This window comes from Ascaphus truei, chromosome 2 (assembly GCF_040206685.1).
Source record: "Ascaphus truei isolate aAscTru1 chromosome 2, aAscTru1.hap1, whole genome shotgun sequence".
Taxonomy (NCBI): domain Eukaryota; kingdom Metazoa; phylum Chordata; class Amphibia; order Anura; family Ascaphidae; genus Ascaphus; species Ascaphus truei.
In genome coordinates this window covers 348536715-348564365 of record NC_134484.1, presented here as the reverse complement: position 1 = coordinate 348564365, position 27651 = coordinate 348536715, and the positions used below count along the sequence as shown (strand labels likewise).

General features: G+C 46.8%; 1 protein-coding gene across 5 annotated transcripts in view; it reads right to left on the bottom strand.

Moving 5' to 3' along the window:
• SNX10 (sorting nexin 10) overlaps positions 1-27518 on the bottom strand; it is a 94115-nt gene extending 66597 nt beyond the window's left edge. For 2 of the 5 annotated variants that reach the window (XM_075586822.1, XM_075586826.1), the window contains exon 1: positions 7808-7903. The gene's annotated coding sequence lies outside the window, so the exon portion shown is untranslated. Of the gene's footprint in view, positions 1-7362; positions 7540-7807; positions 7904-27298 lie in introns of those variants that run through there. The other 3 variants (XM_075586824.1, XM_075586825.1, XM_075586823.1) reach the window with 3 other exon arrangements.
• Positions 27519-27651: the final 133 nt, after the last annotated feature.

Here is a 27651-nt window from a genome sequence, read left to right as displayed (position 1 = left end):
ATCTCCTCACCCCCCCCCCTGCCCCTCCCCCCTTGCGTCCAGCCGTCCCCTTCCCCCCCCCCCACCCTCCTGTGTCAAGATAAAACAGTGACGTACAGGCCTCAAAAGAAAATAAATGTTTGGTTCTGATTTCTATGCAGAGGTTTCTAAGGTTCCCCATAACTGTGAATGTAACACCCAATTCTTCTTCAACAGTAGCATCCATAATTATCTCAGAACACTAATAAAGTCCAACCACATGCCTCCACCCTGCTCCCCTGCCTCCACCCTGCTCCCCCACCTCCCCCCTCCCATCCCCCCACTCCGTCCCACCCCCCCCCACTCACCCCCCTCCCCTCCGTCCCGCCCCCCCCGCTCACCCTCCTCCCTGCCCCCCCTCCCACCACACCCTCCTCTCCCCCCCCACAACCCTCCCCCTCCACAACCCTCCCCCTCCTCCATCTCTTCCCAGCCCATCCTCCTCACCCCCCCGCGCCTCACACCCCCCCCCACCTCCCCGCCCAGCCGTCCCCCTCCCCCCCACACCCTCCTGTGTCAAGATAGAACAATGACGTACAGGCCTCAAAAAAGAAAATAAATGTCTGGTTCGGATTTATATGCAGAGGTCTCTAAGGTTCCCCATAACTGTGAATGTACCAATCAATTCCTTGTCAACTGTAGCATCCACAAATAGCTCAGAACACTAATAAGGTCCAACCACATGCCTCCTCCCTGCTCCCTTCCCCGCCCCCTCCCCTCTTTCCTACCTCCCCCCCGCCCTTGCTCTTCCCCTCCACCCCCGACACCAACTAGAACGTGCCACATCCTAGCACGCCCTACTCATAAGTGCCTTCCCCCCATCCCACCCCCCCCCCTTTCCCCTATTCCCCCACTATAGGCCAATCTCCCTTCTGAATACCGATCTAAAACTCTATAGCAAGATCTTGGCAAACAGGCTCAACCCAATTCTCCCACGGCTCATTCATATAGATCAAGTAGGATTTGTGTCAGGTAGACAGGCCTCTGACAACACCCGCAAAATTGTGGATATAATAGACCATGTGCGCCTCACAGGAACCAGAGCGATGATCCTTAGTCTTGATGCAGAAAAAGCGTTTGACAGAATCAAATGGTCCTTCCTAGATCAAACTATGCTGAAATTTGGATTCAGTGGCCCCTTCCTGCAGGGGGTTAGAGCCCTCTACCAAAACCCAACAGCACATGTAAAAATTTCAGGGGGCTTCTCGGACCCCATTAAGATCAGAAATGGAACCAGGCAGGGTTGCCCCCTTTCCCCTCTGTTATTCGCCCTAACAATTGAACCATTAGCGGCCACAATTAGGGAAGATCAGAGCATTAAAAGGTATTAGAATTGGCAAAACAGAATACAAAATCTCTTTATTTGCTGATGATGTGATCCTGACCCTCGCGGACCCCCACATCTCCCTCCCCAATCTAAAAAGAGTGCTATCCCAATTCGGCACAGTATCTGACTACAAAGTCAATATGGACAAGTCAGAAGCTCTAAACGTATCCCTATTAGACCAGGAATGGAGACTCCTACAAGCTAACTATAAATATCGATGGAGCACTACCCATATTAAATACCTAGGAGTCAGAATCTCAAGCACCTATAGCTCCCTATACCAATCCAACTACCCCCCCTTGTTTGACCAAATCAAAAAAGACCTGGAGAAATGGAAAATGCTCCAAATTTCCTGGTTTGGAAGAATTGTATCAATAAAAATGAACGTCCTGCTGAGACTTCTTTATTTCTTCCAAACACTCTCTGTCCCCGTCCCAATCGCAGCCCTGAAACATATCCAGGCCCTTATGTTCCAATTCATTTGGAATGATAAACGGCCAAGAGTACCAAGGTCTGTGATGTTGTCCCCCAAGACAAGAGGAGGTGTGGGGGTCCCCGACGTGATCAGATACTATTCGGCGGCCCAGTTGAAACAGGCTGTAGTGTGGAACTACGACCCTGCCTCCACCTGCTGGCTAGCGATCGAATCACATCATGCTACACCTGCCACCCTCCAGGTCCACCTCTGGTCTCCTGTGGGAAGGGAGGGAGGACCACGGCGATTCGCTCTGGGGGCAATGAGATGCACATGGGATGTCTGGCTCAAGAACAAAGGGAAATAAGGCCTGCTAGCTACCCCTTCCCAAGTTACCCCCATCTTTGGAAACCCACACTTCCCGCCTGGGTGTTCCAAAAAACAATTCGACCAATTCCAAGGTCTAGGAATAAGGCCGATTGCCGATCTGCTGAAAAACGAGGAGATCCTCTCCTTCCAAGAACTCCGCAACAAACATAAACACCAAGGTCTCCATCTGTTCAAATTCCTGCAAATTAGGCACTTCCTTCTATCCCTAGCCCCAAACACTAAATTCCCCCCATTAACAAGGTTTGAATCCCTTTGCGGCAAGGGCTCCTACCAAAGAGGTCTGATCTCAGAGATCTATAGGGGGATGGAGTCGGCAACCAGCCCCCCAGTCCACAAGTATATGCAAAAATGGTCAGAAGACCTCAATGTACAGATAGATATGGACGAGTGGGAGGATATCTGGGAGTTGGCCACAAAGACCTCAATCTGTACAGTGACAAAAGAGAACATATATAAAATACTATTCCAGTGGTACCTGACCCCGGCTAGGCTGAGCCAGATCTTCCCCGGCACTCCCGACCTGTGCTGGAGGGGATGTGGCCAAAAGGGGGACATGGCCCACATTTGGTGGTCATGTCCGGAGATTCAGAGGTACTGGACAAAGATCCAGAAGCTTCTACAAGAAACTACGGGGCTTCTTTTCCCCCTGAACCCCTTGACCTTCATGCTGAGCAAACCTATAGACGACCTGCCCCCCCCCCCCCCCCCCCGAGTAGACTAGTATCAGCTATCCTAACCGCAGCCAGGTGCTCAATAGCAGTGGCGTGGAAACACACCAAAGCCCCAGCGAGAAACACGGTGTTGAGAATAGACGAGGTCATGGCCATGGATAAACTTACAGCAATGCTCAATAAAACAATGCCACAGTTTCGGAATACCTGGGACCCCTGGAGCGGCCCGCTAGGACTAGGCCTGCACTAGGCCGTCCTCGTACTGATGGAAAGGGAGGAAGAAAACAGAGTTCCCCCCCCCCTCCCCCCACACCGCCCCCAGTATGTCTCCTCCCCCCCTCCCCCCCTACCAACTGAAAAATACCCATTCTGGGACAACATGTTGTTTAACTCAGTTGAAAAATCTTGTCATGTGCCTATGACATTGTCGTTATCATTTAGATGTATGTTGTTCTCAATAAAAAAAAAAGTGATACAAAAAAAACCCCACTATAAGGCGACCTCAGGCCTCTCACCAAGTTTCTGTGAGTCTCACTGATTTGGGGGTCAGTCTCAAACTTCAATTGAGAATCAATGATAAAATGCAGCATTTTCCATTGTGATGACTGTCACGTAACGGGGTGCCACACTGTCGGGAGGTCCATAATTGGTGCCCAAAGCCCTGGTTTAACTGCTGTCACCAGAGTTATTGAGGGTAGACTCCACCCTATTCTAGCCCCTAGAGCAGTGATTCCCAACCAGGGTTCCCTGGGGCTCCTTGAAACAGTCTCAGTGGTTCCTCCTACGAACCACAGACACCCCCCCGGGGGTGGGGGTTTTTGGTATGTATTTTGTAGGGTGGATTGAGTGAGAGTGGAGTAATTGACGGAAGGTAGGGGCGAGTGAGAGAAGAGAGGGAGGCGGAAGGGAGTGAATGAGGAAAAGGAGGGAGAGTGAGACGCAAGGGATAAATACATGCGAGGCGGGAGAGGGTGAGAGTTAGTGAGACGGATGGGAGAGAAATACATGGATAGATTGTGGGAAATAGAGGTGGCTCGTGAGGTGTGTAATTTTGTTACTGACCCCTGTCGAACCTAATATGTGTCAGGAAAATACGGGTTCCCCGAGATTTTTCGAAATACTTCAAGGGTTCCTCCAAACAAAAAAAGGTTGGAAATCACTGCCCTAGAGGCTGCATGAGACACAGGTTACAAGTAACCAGACTTGGGAGCAAATAAAACTGTGGTTTATTGTAAGTGAGTATAAAACAAGTAATACACAAATCCAACACTCAGGGAAAGATACATAAAAGGGACAAAAATACTCTCAAACCAGCACTTTCCTCACAGTCCTCTGTGAGGGCTCCAGTGGAGCTTACAAAACTGACCATGAACTAGCCACAGTCCTTGCAGACCCTTCGAGCAGTTCAACAGAACATAGTACTGGGAGGGCAGGTAGCCTCCTGACTACTTCTTGCCTTTAGAGAAGGAGGCATCTATTCATTGTCCGTGGATGTCTCCAAACAAAGACGGGTCCCTTGCAGGGACACATGGGATTGGTAGCCTGCCTGGCCACCCAGCCCAAGATAGCCACTAGCCCATAGGTCACTTGCCTTGCCTACTTCCCGACTGTGGAAGCCCCAGCATGTCCTGGATACCTCACAGGGGTCACACAAATACTATTGCAAGTACCACAGAGGAAACATTAACCTTTACAAAGGCTAGCAGCATCTGGTAACACCCAGCCAACTGGAGTCTGCAATCTCTCAAGCTATTTGAGTAGCACAAAGCTTCAGCTTTGGAGTAAGTGTTTTCCCAGCAGGGGAGCGCATCTCGCCCCAACTATAATAACACTCCACCTGGCCTGCACAAAGACAAGCCCTCTGACATAATGTGGCCTTTTCTCAGCTATTCATTGCTAGTTTAGAAACACAAATAAAATGCAAGCAGCAAACATTTCTCCCAAGCTTCCTCAATTCCCCAACAAAGTGCCCAGAATAAATACATTGGGAACACACCTATTTAAAAAAAAAAAAAAAAAACATACATAACTTTAGCCTCCCCTCCCCAGGCATACAATGTCCGATAATTATAGTGATCAAGAGGCAAGTTTCAGGGAGATTGCTGGTTAACCACCAAGGTTCCAGGATACCCTGACCAGAACAGGATCACTAGTTTCACATGTTGTAAAACATTATCTACATTACAATACAATGTGCATTTGAAATATACAGACAAGCAGTACCACTACTTAAAAATATAATAAAAGGTCACATTTTTACATTCTTGTGGGAAACACACACGGGCAATCCCAGTGCCTTACAATAACCCCTGGGGTCACGGGCAGTGGCCAAAAAAAAAAGGGACAGCTGGACTGTGCTTAACCTTTCTTTTTAGACGCTCTGATGTCCATTTTGTCACAATGACTTTTTTTGTAATAAAACCCCCACATCTCACTGATTTCAGTCAGTGGAGCTCATCCATGAAACCCTGCTTTGAAAAATGACATAGGTGCAATTCTCAATACCAATATACTTAAAAATGGAATATAACAATCTACATGATCCTATACAAAAGGAACACATTTCTAAGGCCGCGCTTATAGTGCTGGCGACGTCGCACGAAAACAAATGCATTGCCGCCGCCGCCGCGAAAACTGGTAGCCGGCAAAATTTGATTTTTCAAGGGCTGTCGCCTCGTGACGGCCCTTGAACCAATCAAATGCCCGGAAACCTGTGACGCCGCCGCCCAGCAAAATATAACTTTCGCCTGTGCCGACGGGTGACGTCACCCCTTGTATCGCCATCGACGGCACTATAAGCGCGGCCTAAGAGTCATAATACTAAATAAGTAAAAAAGCTAAAGGTTGCACAGTACTAATTTATAAGGAGGTCAGTACTTGAATGTGCAGTCCGTAACACAGACTTCAGAAGTATAACGATGCACTCTTGTTGATTTTTCAGAAAATCTCTTGCTCAATATGGGAAACCACCCACTTAAACCTGCCACCGAGTGATGCAAGGGATCTGGGATTGCTGCAGTGGCAGAAGACCAAGCAGGAGGATGCTGACTCACTTTATATGAGTATTGTGAATTCAGAACCTTACCTACTGAAGTCCAGTGCAAACCACCCTTCTATTGAAAGAAGAAGCTGCAATTAATCTGTCCAGCTTCTAAAAACAGGCATTTCATTTTACGAAAGCTGCACGTAACTAGTAAAGAAACTGTGTTTGGTGATAAGAGCAAGTAATACACATGCTGTACATATTGTTAATATGCATACTGCACATCAGAATGCCAAACTCATGCGTTTGCATGTTCAATGTCTCTTTATAATCTTTAAAAAATTAGCGTTTGTTTTAAAAAAAAAAAAAAAGAGAACACCAACATTTCACAACTTTTTAATCACAAAATGTTTTCTGGAAACTACATGTTTCTTTAGAAAATGTTAAACCTATACATTTGAGATGTTAAGGAATGGAAAATACATACATTTGTGCTATAATGTCTATAATGTGTGATGGAGATAAACCCAATGGAGCAGAATCATGAGTGGATCTGAAGGTTTTAAAAACTCTGTATTTTAGGTATGTTTGATGAAGATAAAGAATGAAACACACTGAAACATTAAAGAACTGCTCCTCCTTCCTTCTTACCGCAAAAAAGCACAGATAGCAACATGATCCCAAAAAACCCCCCTACCCCCCCCTTTAACGTAAGCATGTATTGTGATCAGAACTCTGTGCCCAGGTCATACTTGACAATGAGGTAACAATGTAATACTTCCTGTAATACTTCCTGGTAAAACATTTTTTAAATACTGTAACAATGTATACAGGACATGTATACGTTATGATCCATTTCAGAAACATAAATTAAACATAACTTTACACCATACACCAACACACCTACTGTAAGTCCCTACATCCAATACAATATTCTGTTACCTTTCACCAGTAAAACTGCAATTCAAAAGCATTACTAAAAAAAAATTTTTTTTAAAGCAACCTATATTAAAGAATCAGTTTACTGAACTTAATTATATATTCTCCATATCACTGCCTCATATTTCTTTGGTCCCATGACCCCCTCCCGCCCTCCGTGTTATCACTAACCTCAACACTTGAGCACTGTGAAACAGTTGTGAGTGTGAATTCATTCATATGTTAGACTTGGATGCCTGGGATGTAACCCGACACCCCCCTCCCCCCTTTGTCCAAGCTGAGTAGGATGCAGGGGGTCCAATTGTCATTACATTTACCCTTTTACAAGCCCCCCACCCTAAAGATTTCAATAGTATTACCCTCTCCAAAGTCAAGATCTACATTTTAACCCATTCGCTGCCAGAGCGCCAAAGGGGTTTTCATACGATGCCACCTCCACAAACAAGTTGCCCCATCATACATTAATATCAATCTTTCGCCCATATCACTCGCCCCTCCAAACTACAACAGTATCAGCCTCATGTTTCAGTAGAACTAGCCCAGTTCTGCTTAAGTGCAGTTCTCGAAGGCTACCATCAGACCAGATTATTAAAGAGGTCTCTAATTAACATATACTTACCCTAACAGCCCAACCTTATCACCAAGACCCACTGCGTAGGTATGTATGCCCTGAAATCTGCCTTTTTTTGGTGGTAGCCTTTCATGGAGGACTCAACTCGAGCACTACTGCGGACTAGCCTATATAGACTTCAATGGGATCACACAGCACACCTTATCCATACGTGAATATAGAGATCAAGATCTATTAAAAAAATAAAAATAAAGACGTAGCCGCTTTAAAACCCTACAAATAACTTCACACTTCCCACCCGAGCCCATGAAACCCTCACTTCTTTTCTCTGCCACTCGCAGTTAGCTTCATTCATACTAAGCATCCGTGGTCTCACTCTGAAGTCGTTTTTTTCTGCCACCCGCTTCCCCACCCCCCCCTAGATCGCAGTTATTCGCGTCTCTAGATCCTGGCACTGTGTCTCTAGCTGCTGCTGCAGCAGCGGTGTACTCACTGAATGGAACGCTGCACCGGGAGCCGGCTCACAGACCGATCAGCTGCTGACCACCCGAGCTCTGCTCTAACGGAGTCACGTGACGACAGATAGGGATTTGCCCGATCACATACAAGGAACAGATCTTGCCTGCACCTCCCACACTACGACACGCCCACACAGCCTGCCTCCCCGCGCCTGCATTTTTGCATGTTGTTGGTTTCATTCTAAAAGAAGAGCACTGATTGTATTCTCCAGGGCGACTGAAACCGCTTGATGAAGGGGCGGAATCAGTAGTTGAAGCAAAACTGTCGAGCTCTGTGGCTCATCCTTTCGCTGATAGGGACCGAGCCTTCTTGCAGCTAAAAGGTTATACTCATCTGGGACATCGGTGTGGGGTCTCCACCTATGTCCCCCAAAGTCAGATATCAACTTAATCAATATGATTTATTAGCAGCAGCAGCAGCAGCGAATTGTTTTGTTGCACAGTCTGACAAACGGGCTACAAAATACAGATTGTAATTGTGTTATCTTGTTACATTTATCTACAAGTCATGTTTCAAATGGTTTGAGTCACCCTGTGCTAATTTGCATGTCATTACCCAGAATCCATGGCTGCTGTGGAAGCATTGTTTGCTAAGCGATAATGGGGAAAGACAGGTTTGCAGACCTGTGTGAAACATGCAAATGCACAAGTGGTATTTTTATTTACTGTACAAATGATTTATCATAATTGCTAGGCTACACATATTTTCATGTTATATGGTTTTTATATATTCTGTACTAACTCTAGTACCAGATCTTCTGGCTAAAAAGCCCAATTTAAAATAATTGTTTTTGAAGTGAATCCTTGCCTTGCTAGGCTGCGCTTATAGTGCCTTGCGACGGCGACACGACGTCGCTCCAAAAGAAATCAATTGAATCCGTCGCATGCACTTACAGTAAGCACGACGGAGCGACATTGCGACCAAAAATTTTGAAGCCAGTGAAATTTGATCACCACATGTGACTGTCTCTAAACCAATCACAGAGCGCTTCCCTCCTCCTTGGTTGACGTTACTGGCCTTGTCGTCAGCGACGTCGCTTAAAACTAAAGTTGAACTTTCGCCAGTGGCGATGGCGACGTCATCGGTCGAGTCGCCGTCGCCGGCACTATAAACATGGCCTTACGAAAAACCGTAACGTGAGTGACATCACAGTACTAATAGGCGTGCGCCCGTTGCTGTCGCGCTCGCGCATGCGCAAAAAAACACTATGCTGTGCTCGCCGCACATGCCCAAGGGTGGCCGCGCTCGCCGCACATGCCCAAGGGTGGCCGCGCTTAGCGCACATGCGCTGTGGCGGCCGGGCTCGGCACACATGCGCACCAGCCGCCAACTCGGCGCACCGCTCATGTGCAGGAGCAACAACAACCCAGCTTAGGAGACAGAGGCACCAGAGGCAGGCACACAGATACAAACACAGACCCACACAGAGATGCGAATACGCACATACACAGTTAGTGTAACTGCAGCCCTCTCTCCCTCTAGGGTAAGGTGTCTACAGGTGCTGACTTTACCTGTTGGCTCACAGAGATCCCAAACCTCTGCCGCTGGGAGCCCGGGGTGATACAGTAATACAAGTTGGTACAGCGCCTCCCTCTGGGAGGGATCCCAAAGTAGTGGGAGTAGCCCCTCACAGGAACCACAACCCTGATATACACACACAGTATGTGATAAGAATAACCTTTTACTGCAGAACATATAATAAACAGTGATAACCGGATAATAACTCTACTGGTTACAGCTACCCCTTTGCCTCGCAGGGCCTTATCCCACCATCGTGTAACCCACACCATGTCCATCATACCTGAGGGGTCCTCGGGCACCCAACCACCCTGGTGTCCACAAGGATAACAGCCCCACCCTTATATGTGGTCAGCGCTGCCACTATAGTGTGTGTATTCTTTTGGTGCACTTTTAGGATATAGGTACCTGCCGGGTGCTCCAGCACCCGGACATGCCGAGTAGACAACAGGGGGATCCGCCGATCCAGCGATGTCCTCCGCGACGAGTCCACCTCCGTGTGAGGTGGTATCCTGCAGATTGATCCCACACGCAGATAGTCTCTCTCTCTCTTGTTCAGGTGATCTGGTCCCAGACCACACTAGTCAAGGCCACGCAGCTTGCAGCTGTGTCCGTTGCTTATCAAATAGATAATAGGGCAGGGTCCCTACCTAAGGGCCTTTCCCTGTAGCAGCCACAACCTTAGTGCATGAGTCGGGGATCTGGCCTAGTGCAGAGGGTCACAGACCCCTGCACCTACCTCCTACCCTGTCCTTGTCCCAGCACCGACTGACTTTCCTCTCTCAGCGCGCTCACACTTCCTGGCTGTCTGTGATCCTCACAGCCCCATTGGCCAATTCGCGCCATGTGATACGCATGCCTCTATGCCTACTGGGAGTTGTAGTCCCTTGCAGAGTCTTCCCCTATTGCCGCCGCGTGCGTCTAGGGTACTGCGCATGTGCAAACTTGTAATGACCGCCACTGATTCCTCTGCGCATGTGCGGGCCTCCGCTACGTGCGAGCCCACACAACATGGCGGCGTCTGCTTAGGGAGCCACAGACGAGCCCGTCGCCACCTGCACCTCCCCACAATAGCGGAGGTAAGGAGGGGGGGGGGGTGAACCAGAGTACCGGGGAGCCATGGGGGACCTGGCTACATCCTCCCCCTGGAGAAAAACACCAACGTCCCTGCTTGAGAACAGCGTCACACAATAATATCACACATAATTATATAATGAAAATGCAGTTATCATATATATACACTTATCACGTCATATCAGCTTTACATAAGATTGTACATTTCACTGAACATCACTGTGACGAATCTCACTTTACTGCGGGTCCACTGCTGAGCCTCATAATGGGGTGCCCCAAATTGATCATAAGTCATCCTCATTGGAGGCTGACCAACTCTTTGGCTCCGGCGGAGCTGTTCTTCAGTCACTCCCTCTGGAGACTAACTAGCATAGTCCTGAGGCTCAGCATCTTCCCTTGAGGGGAGTAATGTCTCTGCACAGGCTTGTTGAGGTACAAAGCACGAGCTCTGCGGATCCAGAGGCTGACTCGCGGGAGCCACCCTATTAGTGTGAGGATTCGCCATTCCGGCAGTTCTGTCCCCTTAACCCTCACCTGTCCGTCACGATCTAGAGGCACTCAAAGAGGGCATCTCAGCGGTGGTTCGCATGCGCGGCGCACTGGCTCCATCTGTCTCCGCGGGTCCTGTGTCCAGGGTATGTTCTTCCCCCAGCGGCAATGACGCGCGACGAATGGGCGGTACACACTCTCCCGGCCTCCTGAGGTCTCCGCCCCCGCTCTGACGATGGAGGTGCGCGGCACGGCGGTCACATGTCCCTCCCTTCTCACCTCGGGACCCGCCTCCGGTCTCCGTCCCCGCACAGACGCGAGTGTCGTGGCGTGCAACCGGGTCGCCAGCGTGATGCGCGGGTTATGCGCGGGGCACACGCGTGCTCTCTAGATGTCCCACTCCTAATCGGCTGCATAATAGGACGAACCTGCACGATCCAGCAGCCTATCAGTGAGGGTTCCTCCACTTCCCGGTTGCCTCCCATTGGAGGGAGGCCCTATTTATACCCTGTCTGAGCTCTCCTTCATTGCCGAGAATAACCTCTGTTTTGTGACACTGTATCTCACTGCATCCAATACCCTGCCTTGTCTGCCTCTTACCCTTGCTGCCTGACCCTGCCTTTGGCCTTTGTGATACTCTCCTGCACTGACCCTGGCTGTGGAATATGATGACACTGCTCTCTCCTGCACTGACCCAGGCTTTGCTTTACGACGACTCTACTCTCTCCAATCCTGATCCCAGCTACGTACCCCAACGATCCGCTAGTCTCCTCTTCTAGACCCGGCAAGTACCACGTTTACGCTGCCCTCTATAACCCCGGCTCGCTTGTATGACTATCATACACTCTAGACGCGCCCTCGCTGTTGTGGTCGGCATTCTATACCAATCTCTCTCAGCCCCGCAGTCGCGCCTCGTTTGTGGTGAGCTACACGTTACAATTAGGTGCTCGTCTACTGGGCCCTTTACCCGTGCTCTTCCTGGAGATGCCCCTTGAGTTCAGGGGCCCCTTTGAGAGGGTCCCTCCATAGGGTCCTCAGAGGTGGTGTCAGTTACAGTCTCTTGACCAACCTCTGTTGAGTTCGGCACACCATCCAGGGAAGTAGCCGGTATCTCAGGCTCATCATCTCCCACTTGCGGGATGGGGAACAGATGATTTCTGTGCCATACCTTTACCCGGCCCTTGGAGTCTTTTATGCGGTAGACCGGGAGGCCAAGCATCTGTGACTCAACTTCGTAGACGCCATCCCGCCAACGATCGGCTACTTTATGCTTTCCCGGGATTCCCAAGCTGCGGAGGAGCACAACGTCTCCAGAGTGAATTTCACGGTGTTTGACCTAATGGTCATAGCGCCTTTTGTTGCTAGCATTACATTTTTCAGCAGAGTTTTCGGATGTGTCTGTTCCTTCCACGGTAAGTGAAGAACCACTTTTCTTTTTCCGCCTTTTTCCTCTTCCTCCCCCTTCTCCTCCTACGTGGCAGACAGCTTGGGCAATGGGGGAGAATGCTTCTTTGGTATGCATGGCTTTCCGTCGTCACTCACCAGCCCTTGATGATTTTTAGCTTGCTAGCCTCTCCGAGGCCCGAGGTGGGCCCGCTTTATGGCCTGGTCTTTGATCCTGTGGGGGCTCCTCCTGTGGATCTGGAACGGATATGCCCAGGGATCTGAGGAATAGTCTTGTTTCTTCAGGGTATCTAATGGTCACATATTTTCCATTTTTTAATGCGATCAATTTAAAGGGGAACCCCCACCTATACCAGATGCCTTTGTCTTTCAGTAGTAGGGTGTGGGGCCTCAGCTCGCGTCGCCTGGCTATTGTGACTTTAGATAGGTCATTAAAAATTTGGAGGGAGTTATTTTCAAATAAGACATCTTCCTTTTCCCTGTTGGCAGATATAATTCTCTCTTTGGTACAGTAATAGTGAAATTTCACTATGACGTCTCTCCGCAGTTTGGGATCTTCGGATCTGGGACCCAGAGTTCTGTGAGCCCAATCAAATTCTAGTTCTTGTTCTTTTAGCTCAGGGACTATTACAGTGAAAAGCTTGGTAAGATACATGCGTCTGGACTCTCTCCGGAATATTTCTGATTCTTAAGTTTTGTCGTCTGTCCCTGTTTTCTTGGTCTTCCAGACCGTCTTTCAGGGAGTTTATCTCGTGACCTAAGTGTATAATTTCATCTTCTGCTGTTGATTGCTGCTGAATTTTGGATTCCAACCCTTCTGTTCTATGGGTCTGTGAAGTCATATCTGTTCTGATTTCGCTAATAGCGTTCTTCAGATCATCCTGGAATCCTTGTCTCATTCTTACAAAAAGGGCCTCCATGTATTGTTTAGTTAGCTCTTCTCCTTCAGAGATTGGGAGCGCTTGTTCCCGGTCTTTATCGGGTGGCGCACGTGCTCCATCGGCATCTTGGGTTTCCGAGTCCGGATCCGCGGAGCGCTGAGTTACCCCGAAATACATCTTGGTTTGTCGTTTTATTTTATTAGCCATTGCTAGGCTTCGTGGGCGACAGCCTTGTCCAGAAAGTGGAGTGGTTATAAGCTGAAAAAGCTTTCTTTATTTGAATGCTATAAGAGGGTCTCAGGAGCTCCTTAGTCGACCTTCCCCTGTGACATCACCGGAAGTCTCAGATGTTTACATATTTTTAATATAAAAAGTTCAAGAAAAAAGTGTACACATAGGTTATAGTGACTATGTATTTTATTTTTTTCTGAGCTATTCAGGGTTTCACGGGCCTGCTCTATTCACAAATGGACCTGCCATCTCACAGAAACATCTTTTAACTAGCCTAGGCTCACTACCGATTCTCTTGACATGCACCAATTGCCTAAACGGAAGAATATGCACCAATCCCGGCAGGTGGAATCTATTATATCTCAATACATTTTACAATCAGTGGGTTTAACAAAAAGGTCAGTTTGCAACCTATATTCCACCTTGTGGACTCACATCCAAAAAGTGGATTCATTATTAGTGTCCAGTTTTGAGATTATTCCCAAAGGTAATGAGAGATTGCATAGATACATGCCAGAACATAAAGACATCATCAATGGCCTATATAGGGTACAATGTTGCACAAATTACTCATCAATATAGACATACTTTTCCTCAAAGTCTTGCATACACATATTAACATATGCTACTGCAACATTGGACCCCATGGTGGTACCTTAACATTGTTGATAATACACATTCTCAAGGTAGCAAAAAGGAACCTGTCAAAGAGGCAGGGAAAGGCCCCAGATTGCGTGTACTCTAAACTCTGTGTTTAGATAGAAGGCTGGATAACAGTGAGGGATGAATCCCAGTAAATGGGAAAGGATATAATTGTTTGGACAATCCCAGATGTTGAATAAAATACCTGGAGAGTGATCTGCTGACCCATAAATGTTGCATGGTAAAAAAGTTCAAAACTTTCTTTATTCATTAAATCACTAAAATAAAATAAAAATGTGCAGATTGTGTCGATTTAAAAGAATGAATGATTGAGCGCACGGAACGCATGGTCACAGTGGCTACTGCTCTACAGATTATTATATTAAAAAATATATAGCAGATTTGTGTGTTTATATATATATATATATATATATATATATATATACAGAGAGAGACAGAGAGAGAGAGAGAGAGAAAGCAGTCATCCTTAGCAAGGAAAGACAAAGGACAGCACTCAAGGAAAAATGGCAACAAAAAAAACCTGTATTCAGATGGTACAGCACAAACAAGACCAACGTTTCGGTCCTTGTAGGACCTTTCTCAGGGTAGTGCTAGAGAATAATTAACAACCAGGGTAAGGAAGGGGGAGGGGAAATGGATAGATGGAACCCTCGCTACTGCCAGTGACAAAGGTGCTGCAACCAGGGGAAAGATGCAACAACAAACAAAGAGATGAAGAACCCCTATATTGGGAGCACTCAGCGGCTAATGATACTGATGTGAGAGTTCTATAATAAAACCTGATAAAGACACAAATTATTATTGTAGTATGTATTATGAAATTGGGTTAAAAAACTATTTTATTAGGAGAAATCCTCAATTTAAAATAAATGGTCCTCAATGTAAATAAATCCTATATTAGCGGCGAATTTAAAAATAAGGTGGAGGTAGGGTAAATCAAAAGGAATATATATTCCAATTGAGCCTCGAAAAAGCGTTGTCAGCGAAACGTACGTCGGCATTCACGGACGTAATGACGTCATAGGTGACGTTCCCCGAGACTTCCGGGTTCGTCATTTCCGGTACTCGATCACTGATCCACTGTCTCCAACTGCTGAGAAGTATCCGGCTTACAGACTTCCACGGTCTGTATGGTGTGTGCAGAGGGGATTTTTGTATTGTATAGGCTATCTACGGACTTCACAGGTTAGGACGTGGTGCCGCAGACACGCATAGTCTGCCTCGTGTCCTAGCCACGCAGGGTGCTACATTGTCTTTAGGTAACAGTTATATATATTATGGTTATACGATGCATAGAGTCCTTGTGCTGCCAATCTGTTAGACTCGCAGCACTGGTTTTAAAAGTTCTTCACAGTTACTATTTGTTTAGATTGTGTTTAAACTGAACAGACAATTCATTACTTGAACCAATTACCATGTACATTACCGTATGTGATCTCTAAATTCTAAGAGTAGCAACAAGCTATTTAAGTTGTACAGAGAGGGCTCCGGGCACAAGTTGTTGTCAGAAACATCTTGGCAGTTATTGTATACCTGCCAACCTGTTGGACTCGCAGCACTGGATTTCAACAGCCCAATCATTGTGACATTGTATGTTTATGCTAGTGTACCTAACTATTTAAACTATTTATGATGGCATATACTTACCTGCCCCATTAGAGGATATCCAGATAGCCTACAATTGGAATATATATTCCTTTTGGTTTACCCTACCTCCACCTTATTTTTAAATTCGCCGCTAATATTGGATTTATTTACATTGAGGACCATTTATTTTAAATTGAGGATTTCTCCTAATAAAATTGTTTTTTCACCCAATTTCATAATACATACTACAATAATAATTTGTGTCTTTATCAGGTTTTATTATAGAACTCTCACATCAGTATCATTAGCCGCTGAGTGCTCCCAATATAGGGGTTCTTCATCTCTTTGTTTGTTAGTGCTAGAGAACACTGGCCAGTTGGAGTGCCGTTGGGTCGCAAAGAGCAACAAGGTGTCCCACGTTGCCAGGCGACGCAATATTTTTAACTTATTAGCCTGTGATTACATGAAATTCTTGCTTTTATTTCCTTTCCCCTCAATCACGTTTGTTCCCCACTTCTCTATTTTTTAGATTACCCATTGATATTCATCCCATTGCTGTCTATATGAGCGCTGCAATATTGCTAAAGACGTCCCTTTCTGCTGTTGGATCGTTGCCTAGTTTTGCTGACAGCTGTTTTTTGCACGGAGAATATTGCGTCGCCTGGCAACGTGGGACGCCTTCCTGCTCTTTGCTCTGACTGGCCGGGCTGCGCATACGCTCCAAATGACGCTGTGAAGTATCCTCCAAAGCACTTTGGTGCCGTGATTCACGCAGCGCGTTGCCAAGGCAACACAGGACGCGACCCAACGGCACTCCAAGTGGCCACCAGCAGCAAGAGCGTGTATCCTGTTTGATGCTTCCTTCCACACAGCTGATCTTATGACGACTGTAATGCGACTCCTGACACTATGGGATTGATCATGGGACTAATTAGCTATCCAGATTGCTTTCACTTGGTGTGGGTTTAGGTATATAAGGTATCCACTGGCCAGTGTTCTCTAGCACTACCCTGAGGAAGGTCCTACAAGGACCGAAACGTTGGTCTTATTTGTGCTGTACCATCTGAATAGTTTTTTTTGTTGCCATTTATCCTTGAGTGCTGTCCTTTGTCTTCCCTTGCTAGGGATGACTGCTTTCTATGTTTATTTCTATAGGACAGGCACCATACAATTTCACTTTGATGGGAGTGCCAGCTGCCTCTGTTTTATTATATACTAGCTGAGGGACCCGGCGTTGCCCGTGAGTTAAATTTCCTGCTCCCTCCTCTCCCCCCTATTTGTGTGCTCCCCCTCTCCCACCCACCAGAGGGAAGGAGGGACAGTGGACAGGAGGGGGGGGGGGACAGTGAGCGCTGGGGAGGGAGGTGAGGCCTTTTTTATAAGGGGGCTGGTAGCCATGAGTGTTTATTATAGACAGAGGGTGGCCCTCACCCCACACAAAGCATGTCCGCCCACTCTGTGTGACATTGACACACCAACTGGCTATGTCTGGATTCTGACTGACCCCGCAGCGCGGGTAAATCCTGTAGCCTCTCTGAGGAGGGAGCAACCGTCACGCGCCAAGGGCGGGAGGGGGCAAGGGGGCAGGGGGTGAGCGGCCGGACAGTGACGGGTCTTTGGGCGGGAAAACACGCACCTGACAGGAGCTGGGCGGGAACAGACCGCCTCAGTATTGGCAACGCCGCCATCTTGTGTGACCTTACGCGAGTGCCCAGCAGAGGGGGTGAGCGCGCGGACAGTGGCGGGTCTTTGGACGGGAAAATACGCACCTGACAGGAGCCGGGTGGGAACAGACCGCCTCACTATTGCCAACGACGCCATAGCTTGAGGAAAGAGAGCGACATCTGGTGGGAGCAGCTGCAGGAGGAAGAGGGTCCTTCCGGAGGCTGCCTGGCCACTGCCTGTCGTGTGTGTGTGTGTGTGTGTGTGTGTGACTCTGCAGGGCTTCTTTGGGGGTATGCTGTCAGTGCAAGTGTGTGACAGTGAAGTAGGTGTGTGTCAGTGATGTCAGTGTAAGTTTTGGCCAATGACAGTCGTGTGGGCGGTGTGTGTCACAGTGGGGCGTACCTCTTGGGCAATGACAGTCGGGGTGGCCACGGACCAATCACATTCACCGCAGCTAGTACCAACCTTTGATTTTATAATATATATATATATATATTATATTTGTGTGTGTGTGTGTGTGTACATATACAGTCATGTGAAAAAGAAAGTACACCCTTCTTTGAATTCCATGGTTTTACATATCAGGACATAATAACAATCATCTGTTCCTTAGCAGGTCTTAAAATTAAGTAAATACAACGTCAGATGAACAACAACACATGACATATTACACCGTGTCATGATTTATTTAACAAAGTAAACTTGTTACCCCTGAAGAAGTCTATGTATTAGATGAAACGCGTAGGGTTAATAGCAGGAGATATACTCTATACAGTTACATGTTCCTTGTTTGATCCTTTCTTTAAATATATTCTTTAAAGTAAACTTGTGTCCGTTCATCATTATCCACAGCTTCCCCTATCTGTTCCTGCCACTACACCTCACACCTGAAGCATTGTGGTGATTCGTTTACAGCGGGGAGTTGAAAGAGGTGCAGGATAGGTGTGGTGTCATTGAATCCAGGTGCTGCACAGTATATACATTTGCAGCAACACACAGCTAGACCCGTGGAAGGGGATTGTGCTGTCCTATTCAGAGACCTGAGATCGGGGAGAGCTGCCTGTAATGTAACAGGATACTGCCGGGAGAAATGCGAGAGAAGCGAGCGAATACGTACGAGAGGGTCTGCTAGCTTCTGTGAACCGGAAGATGCTGGAGGTCGATATATATAGAGCACTGCCACTTCATCTGAGTGCCAACGACCGAGAGGTTTCCTGGGGATACCCGAGGCAACGACGCAGCCCCTCCATCCATGGATCAAGGAGAACCGGAGGTCGGTATATAGAGCACTGCAACGCCAGCTGAGTGCCAACGACTGAGCGGGTTCCTGTAGACGCTTAAATCACCTGCTTCACCCAGTAAATAGGCTCCATTAGGCATTTCCCTGTCTCTTATTATAGGGGCTTGTCCATTGATCTATCAAAAGATTATTTCTTACCAAACAGATTGCGCCCCATATGAAGGACAGGGGAACACAAGTTTCTTTTATGTGAGGAGACAGCACACTACTTCTTCAGTGACAATTATTTCTACTATACTATCCGGATTACTGAACTCAGATTTGAGAATTTATTGTGGGACATTTATTCATTAATAGCAGAGAAGAGGAATCAGTCTTTGTGACTCTGTGATTTTTTTCATGCTATAGCTAGGACCAGCTGGCACGTTAACTATTTCCAGACTGGTTAGATTGCTATTAATATCTTGCCCTGCATACTAGATACAACCAATCGAATTTCACTATCGCATTTCGTATATTTTCTGCAATGGTCTGCAACCATTGCTTTATGTATATATACATAATACATACATATCAATATATAACTCAGTATTATGGTATAGCCTATCCCATAGCCTCTCATGCATACCCAGTTAAAATCAACCCCACACTGATGAGACCCATCAAGGTCGAAACAGCTGTCTGTGGGTGGTTTTCTGGGTATGCACCTTAACCCTGGCTGTGCTCAAAGCTGTGACCATGCAACAAGCTTAAGCCTATAGGGAACCATGTTAAAAATGGTTTTTGAGGCAAAAAGTGACACTGTGTGCTCATTTGCATGTCATTTCCCAGAATCCCTTGCTGCAGTGGAAGTGCTGTATGCTGGGTGATGATGGGGAAAGGCGGGGTTGCAGACCTGCCTAAGACATGCAGATGAGCATACAGTTATATATATATATATATAGTATATATCTTACTATATATTTCTGAAAGCATTGTATGTATGTAAGTTTCCCTGGTGTGTTCCCTGTCCCTAGCGGCAATCTCATTGGTCCCTTGGCCCGCCCGCCCCCGCACACCTCTCATTGGCCTCACACACTCACACCACTGCTTCAGGCCCCCTTGGCCAGCCTCCGTACACCTCTCATTGGCCTCACACACTCACACCACTGCTTCAGGCCCCCTTTGCCCGCCCCCGCACACCTCTCATTGGCCTCACACACTCACACCACTGCTTCAGGCCCCCTTGGCCCGCCCCCGCACACCTCTCATTGGCCTCACACACTCACACCACTGCTTCAGGCCCCCTTGGCCCGCCCCCACACACCTCTCATTGGCCTCACACACTCACACCACTGCTTCAGGCCCCCTTGCAGCTCACCTTCCCCCCTCCCGGTGGCCGTCACTCTCCCCCATCAGCCAACCAGGCCCCGCACCTTCCCCCCCTCCCGGTGGCCGTCACTCTCCCCCATCACCCGGACAGGCCCCGCACCTTCCCTGCTGCACGTTTCCCGGCGGCTCGCGCTCACAGGTGCAGAGAGGGGGCGCGTGTGCAGCGCTCCCCGGGTGGGAGGGAGAGCAGAGAAGGGCCAGGCGCACGACAATCGGAGGAGCGTGGGAGAGAGGAGCGGTGCTGTGAGTCCTGTAACACGGGAGGGGGCTTTGTGTCTGCGTGGGAAGAGGGGGGGACAGTGTGTGTGGGACACCGTGTGTGTGTGGGGGGGGAGGGACAGTGTGTGTGTGGGGGAGGGGGGGACAGTGTGTGTGTGGTGGGGAGGGACAGTGTGTGTGTGGGGGAGGGGGAGACAGTGTGTGTGTGGGGGGGACAGTGTGTGTGTGTGGGGGGGACAGTGTGTGTGTGGGGGGGGACAGTGTGTGTGTGTGGGGGGGGGGGACAGTGTGTGTGTAGGGGAGGGGGGGCAGTGTGTGTGGAGGAGGGGGGGACAGTGTGGGGGGGACGACGACAGTGTGTGTGTGTGTGGGGGACAGTGTGTGTGTGTGTGTTGTGAGGGGGGGGACAGTGTGTGGGGGAGGGGGGACAGTGTGTGTGGGGGGAGGGCAGTGTGACTCCCGGGCAACGCCGGGTCTCTCAGCTAATATATATATATATATATATATCTCAAATAAAAAGATCACTTGTGAGCACATTTACATGTCCTAGACAGGTCTGCAACCCTGCCCCTCACCACCACCACCCAGCATACACCACCACCCAGCATACAGTGCTTCCACTGCCACAAGGGACCCCGGGAAACGACATGCAAACGAGCACAATGTGTCACCTTTTGCCTGGGGGGAAAGCACTATTTCAGGGTCTGAAATAACCTGTAGTCTCACCAGTATTTCGTATCTTGGAGTGATCATATTATGTAACTGGTGCCCGGATGCCAGTAACTGAAGTGGAGGAGGCTCAGCTTCCGTCTCAATCAGGCTGCCTTTTCCATCGGAGCGGTCAGCCCAATCTGCCCCTAAAACGAGTCAGCGCCTATGACGTACCTTGTACATCATTATGACCCCTGGCGTGCTGCACCAGGTATGTCAATGGCTAATGGAGTTTAGTGAATACAAGCTTCATTTGCACAAAAAGTTTGCTCATATTCAAGCACAGAACTTTTGCAAAAATTGTGACACCTGAATAATCTGCTGAAAATGTGCAAAACCAAACCAAAGCACTATTGAAGACATTCACAGATCTTTGCAGAGCACCCACTTATGTTTCTCTCTTCTCCCTACCACCCCCTCCCCCCCAGGGCCACGTGTGTATTCCTTTTTCTGGAGGCGTACTCTTAATTATTGAAATAATATTTACTCTTGATTCGTACACAATGGTGGGAACCTATCACTTGGCTTTCATAAAGTAGGATAGGATACAATTCGGGAGATATGAACAGACATACAGTTAGGGTAACCCCTTTTACTTTACTCTGTTTAAGAAGTAACAAAATAGGGAGAGGGAGTAGGTGGTACGATACCTTTTACTGGACCAACAATTAGTTGATATGTTACAAGCTTTCGAACCTCTCAGGGTCCTTCATTGGGTAAGGCAGAAACACAGAAACAAAAATACATAGTGTTTGTAAGAGGGATATCTGGTTACAATGGATGTTGAGTGGAAATGGAAAATACGATAAGGTAGAAACATATGGCCTAGTGTGAAAATGAATAGAGGAGACAAAAATGAATTTAAGAATAACTTCAAATTTGAAAATGGTTTATTTGCAGATTACGGTACAGTGGTGGGTAGTACTGCAACCCTTCCAAATGTGGTCCTTTATATTACTACTTTTAAGCAATATAGTCACCCTATTGAACATGTTGAGATATTACCACTATTGATGATCGTTTTGTTATGGGGAGGAGGAATTAACGTGTTTCTTTTATTATTTGGATGATCTGGATACTGCTCTACGTCATACAAAACCATGAAGTCTAAACAGTTAGTAATTTGTGAGAAAAGAGAGCACACCCTATGGCAATTGCATATAAGAATTTAATTATAAAATAATTATGCTAGCATATACTAAGCCAGTGGTTTTCAACCTTTTCTTGGTTGGGGAACCCCAGAATTCGATTTTGAAATTTTGGGAAACACCCACACAATCTCACTTTAAGAGAGCTGCCAGCACATGTGCGTGCGCTCTTGTCTGACCCTTCCCCTCCCCTGCCAGCCAGAAGTTGAAGCGACTTCCGGCACCAGCAGGGAGAGGAAGGATAGCAGGGACCGGGCGGCTGCTGCTGTTGAGCTCGAGCCACCGGGCTTAGGACAGCTGGGAGTGGAGCCATGGAACCCCTCAGGGGTGCTCACGGAACCCCTCAGGGGTGCTCACGGAACCCCGGCTGAAAATCACTGTACCCCGCTTTCAAACATAAAAACATCAATATCGGATATAATCACTGTCCCATGGATGCCGAGAGCTCAGTTCAAGTGAATTTAACAGAGATGAAAGTTGGGCTTTGCCAGGGATGTCCCGCTGTCATATACTCATGTAAAAGTGTAGATGGGAATAATCTGATCGGGAGATCCGCAGCTGAAAGTGTGTATCCAGAGGAAAAGCAAAAAAAAAACTGCAGCTGTGCCAAGTGTGAATCTCACTCCTGTCTTTCTCAATCAGAACAGATAGTAGTAGTTTATGGATAGTCGCAGTGGTCAGTTGTCCAATCCAGATTGATGAAGTCACCCGATAGGTTTCTTCGTAATGCGTTACATCACACCAACATTGCGACGAAACGCTTTGGATCAAACGTCACAGATGTCGTTTCACTTGACTGTAAACCAGGTAAACGTCTTACTCCTTGTTCAATCTGCATTGGATTTCTTTTGATGTGCGTATCAGATGGAAAAACTGTTTAGCGACTTTGTTAATGTGGATTCTGTTAAAGTAGACATACATCGTCGGATATTTAGTAGATGACAGTGACGTGAGGCTAAATACTGATCTGTTAAGTTCTGTTGCTGGTTGTATCTAATAACCTAGACAACTGCTACCATCCATACACTGCTAGTAACTGTGTTCTGACAGAACAGTGTCTCACACTTAGCACAGCTGCAGTTAGTTTGATCTTCCTCTGGATGCACACACACTTTCAGCCGTGGATCTCCATGATCCCATTTATCCCCATCTACACTCTTTTCCAGGAGTATATGAAAGCAAAACATCCTTGACATAGTGCAACTTTCAGCTCTGTGAAATTCACTTGAACTGAGCACTCTAAATCAATGGGACAGTGATTATATTGGACAGTTCTGTTTTTATGTATTCCATGTTAACGCTTTCTATTTGAATGTTTATTATAGGCTAAAGCTTTAAAATGCCAAGCTTTATTGAAATCCCTGCTCTGATTGAATAATGTCCAGAATTGTAACCATTCAGTAATGCCTGGAATTTGTCAGCTTGCAAAGTGTTTATTTCTAGCCAATCAGTTTTCTTTTATTAGAACAGCTCTGAGACAGGGCAGGGGATAGGTCAGAAAGCAGCTATGCAGTGACCACGCCACCCCTCCATGAACCTTTGCTAAAGGCACCAGTGCACTCCCAATATGATAGGGCTACTAGAAGAGTAGACCACATTACAAATTGCTTTGCAAAACGTTGGGGGCGCTTCCAAGTCAGAGGTTGAGGATCATGACCTCCAGGAGGCACTCTTGCAAAGTCTGTACACATATCTAAGACAGATGAAGGTTTTGTATTCCCACTAGAATTGCAAGAGGCAATAAGTTTCCCAGTGCATCCATATGGAGGCAACATCACATTAGATGCTTGCAGAAATCTGAACAAAACCACCCACAAGTAAAAGCACCACTGAAATATTGATAAAACTAATGACAAAGTACACCACAAATAACTCAGTAAAGGCAAACCAGGATTCTCAGTGTAGAGTATGCAACAGAATGCAATTTGTTCCCACCTACATAGAGGGGGGGGAAAAAGAAAAGAAACACACCAGTTCATATTTAGCTTTGGTGGCTGGAAAGCCACAAGCTCCCCCCGCCCCAACTCCTGCAATCATAAGACTGCCCCTCAGAGTGATAATGGCACTAATTAATCTGGAAACCCTTACATTTCTGTTCTCTGTTTTTGATGCTCTACTCAAACCACCCTCACCTGCCTCTCCTTCCTCCATCTCCGCTCAGGACTTTGCCGACTATTTTAAGGAAAAAGTGAAATCCATACGTCAGAACATCCCCTCCTTTTCTTCCTCGACTCTTTTTCCACTGTCTCAGAGGAGGATGTGTCGCTGTTGATCGCCTCTTCTCCCTCTACCACTTGCTCTCTTGACCCCATTCCCTCCCATCTCCTAAAACCTTACTCTGTCTTTAACCCTACGCTCACACACATTTTTAACTCCTCCCTCTGCTCTGGAACCTTTCCATCCTCCTTCAAAACATGCAACAGTTATACCATTACTCAAAAACAGCAAGCTCGACCCTACCTGTCTTTCTAACTATCAACCTGTCTCCTGCCTGCCTTTTGCCTCTATACTCCTTGAACGTCTTGTATTCTCTCGCTTGCTCCACTTTCTCAACACCTATTATCTCCTAGACCCTCTACAATCTGGCTTCCGAACTGCTCACTCCACGGAAACAGCCCTCACTAAAATAACTGACGACCTCCATGCTGCCAAAGACAGAGGTCATTACACTCTGCTCATATTACTTGACCTCTCTGCAGCATGACACCGCGGACCACCCTCTTCTCCTCCACATTCTCCATACTCTTGGTATTCGTAACAAAGCTCTATCCTGGATCTCATCCTACCTCTCCCATCATACTTTCAGTGACTCTTCTGCTAACATCTCCTCTATTGATCTCTCTGTGGGGGTATCCCAGGGCTCTGTACTGGGACCTATTCTCTTTACACACTCTAGGTGACCTAATAACATCTTTTGGGTTTAAATATCACCTCTATGCTCACGACACACAAATGTACTTTTCAACACCCGACCTTACACCTGCTGTACAAACCAAAGTTTCTGAATGTCTCTCTGCTATATCATCCTGGTTGGCCCTCCGCCACCTTAAACTCAACATGGCAAAAACAGAGCTCCTCATACTTCCTCCCAAACCTGGCCTTTGTACCTCCTTCCACATTACTGTTGGAACTACGATCATTCACCCAGTAGCCCAAGCACGCTGCCTAGGGGTCACACTCGACTCCTCTCTCACATTCGCTCCTCAAATTCAAAACATATCTAAAACCGGTCGCTTTTTCCTCCGCAATATAACAAAGAGACGCCCTTTCCTCTGTTGCTCGACTGCTAAAACTCTGACTCAGGCCCTCATTCTCTCCCATCTTGATTACTGGAACCTCCTGCTGTCCGGCCTTCCTGCCTCTCACCTACAATCTTTCCTAAACAGTGCTGCCAGAATCACTCTACTCTTTCCTAGATCTGTCTCCGCATCTCCCTTCATGAAATCTCTCTCCTGGCTTCCGATCAAATCCCGCATCTCACATTCCATTCTTCTCCTCACTTAAAGCTTTACATTCTTCTGCCCCTCCTTACATCTCAGCCCTAATTTCTCATTATGCACCATCCAGACTCTTGCATTCTTCTCAAGGATGTCTTCTTTCTACCCCCTTTGTATCGAAAGCCCTCTCCCGCCTTAAAACTTTTTCACTGACTGCCCCACACCTCTGGAATGCCCTTCCCCTCAGTACCCGACTAGCACCCTCTCTATCCACCTTTAAGACTCACCTTAAGAGACACTTGCTTAAAGAAGCGTATTAATAGCACTGTGGATATTCTGAACACGTTACATAAAGCTTGGCCCCCTGCAGACGCACTTACCAGAATTCCCTCCTACTGTCTCTGTACGTTCTCCCTACCAATTAGACTGTAAGCTTCTCGGGGCAGGGACTCCTCTTCCTTAATGTTAATTTTATGCCTGTAGCACTTATTCCCATGACTTGTTATTTATACTGTTATTTATTTGATTACCACTGTGAAGCGCTATGTACATTAATGGCGCTATATAAATAAAGACATACAATACAATTTCCCAGAGTACAGACTGATCTCCCCTAACAGCATGATGTAGCCAGTCATGGGGCCCCTTGAGCACCAGACTAAATGTAGTGGCTATGTTTTGGAAAAAAAGAAAAAAGGAGAGATTAACAATTTAAAACTTGTATATTTGTAAATGGGAGTGTAGTAGTATGACACATTTTATTTGACCAACATAGTTGGTTAAAAGCTTTCGAACCTCTCCGGATCCTTCGTTGGGTTCCAAAGCATGCAATTACTTGTTGGTCCAATAAAAAGGTTTACCACCTACTCCTTCCTCCTTTGTTACTACATGGAAGGACCGAAACAGCTGCACACCCTTTTGCTTTGTAAACACGGCGAGTCAAGTTGTGGGAGGGGCATTTCTTCAGGCTAGTCCCTTTGGTAGGATGTCAGTGTGCAACAAGAGTTTACAGCCAGAAATGCCTCGCAGGGACTCCGATGACAATGCAGCCCAAGTGTAAATACTTAATTCACAAAATGCTTCCTCTGAAGTCCTTAGGGAGAAAGAAAAAAAAACAAACAAAACAAAACAAAAATAATAGTGCAACTAACTTCCAGAAAAACAAGCACTGATGTTTGCTGTTGGTATGGTTCAATTATTTTAAATCTGCAGACCAAGCAACTACATTTGGGGGAAAAAATACAGTTCTGTAATATAAAAAATGCTGCAAGTATTTTCTCAAACAACTCTGAACTACATTTTTAATGTATTATAATGTAAGAAGCCTTTTTTTTCTCCATAGCAACTATGTACAAAGTCACATCCCCTTGCAAAACAGGCACACCCCTTTGAGCCCTGCCCTCTAGCAGTGCAGCACTCAATTGTATCTAGTGACTGTCTGGTCACATGATCTTCCCCACAGAACCTTGTCATTAATATGCAAATACTCCTGTACTGCCTTTTCGTGCACCCCCAAGCCAAATATTCACCAATTGATCACAGGACAACAGATCAATTGACAACTTGACTAATTACATTGTGTGGATTGTATTGATGCACATATTGAGGGAAATAAAATGTATTTGATCTGGCTAAGTGATATTGCACCTTTAATAGAATTTAGTTCCAGGACTGATGCTGGTGGCATAGGAAGGTATAGAACAAGATAGAATTTTGTTTTATCGGAAAGGGCAATACAGAGGAAAGGCAAGTAAAATGCATATTAATTTATGCTAGGAGCAAATTAACCTTTTCACTGCTACAGTTTAATGTATAGCGAATACATACCAGTTTAATCTTTGTTTTACCTTTCCATTGGGAAATTCCTGTTCAAGAGACATCCACTTCCAAAGTATTAGCACTTTACTGTGCTAGCCAATAAAGGCAATTTCACGCCAACTATTTTTCTTTCCTCAACTACCAGGAAACAGATGGCTCATCTAATTTCTTGCAAACTAATCTCCCAGTGGTAGCACGGTCAAGGCTCTACTCTGGAAATCCCTCAGGTACAGAAACTGTGCGATGTGCAGCGTTAAGTGAATCTCTGTTGACCCTATGCAAGTCATGATTTACACTCGTTACCAAAAAGGTCCATACAGGCTTGGGTATTAGCATGAGAAACAGACCTAGAGAAAGTCAAC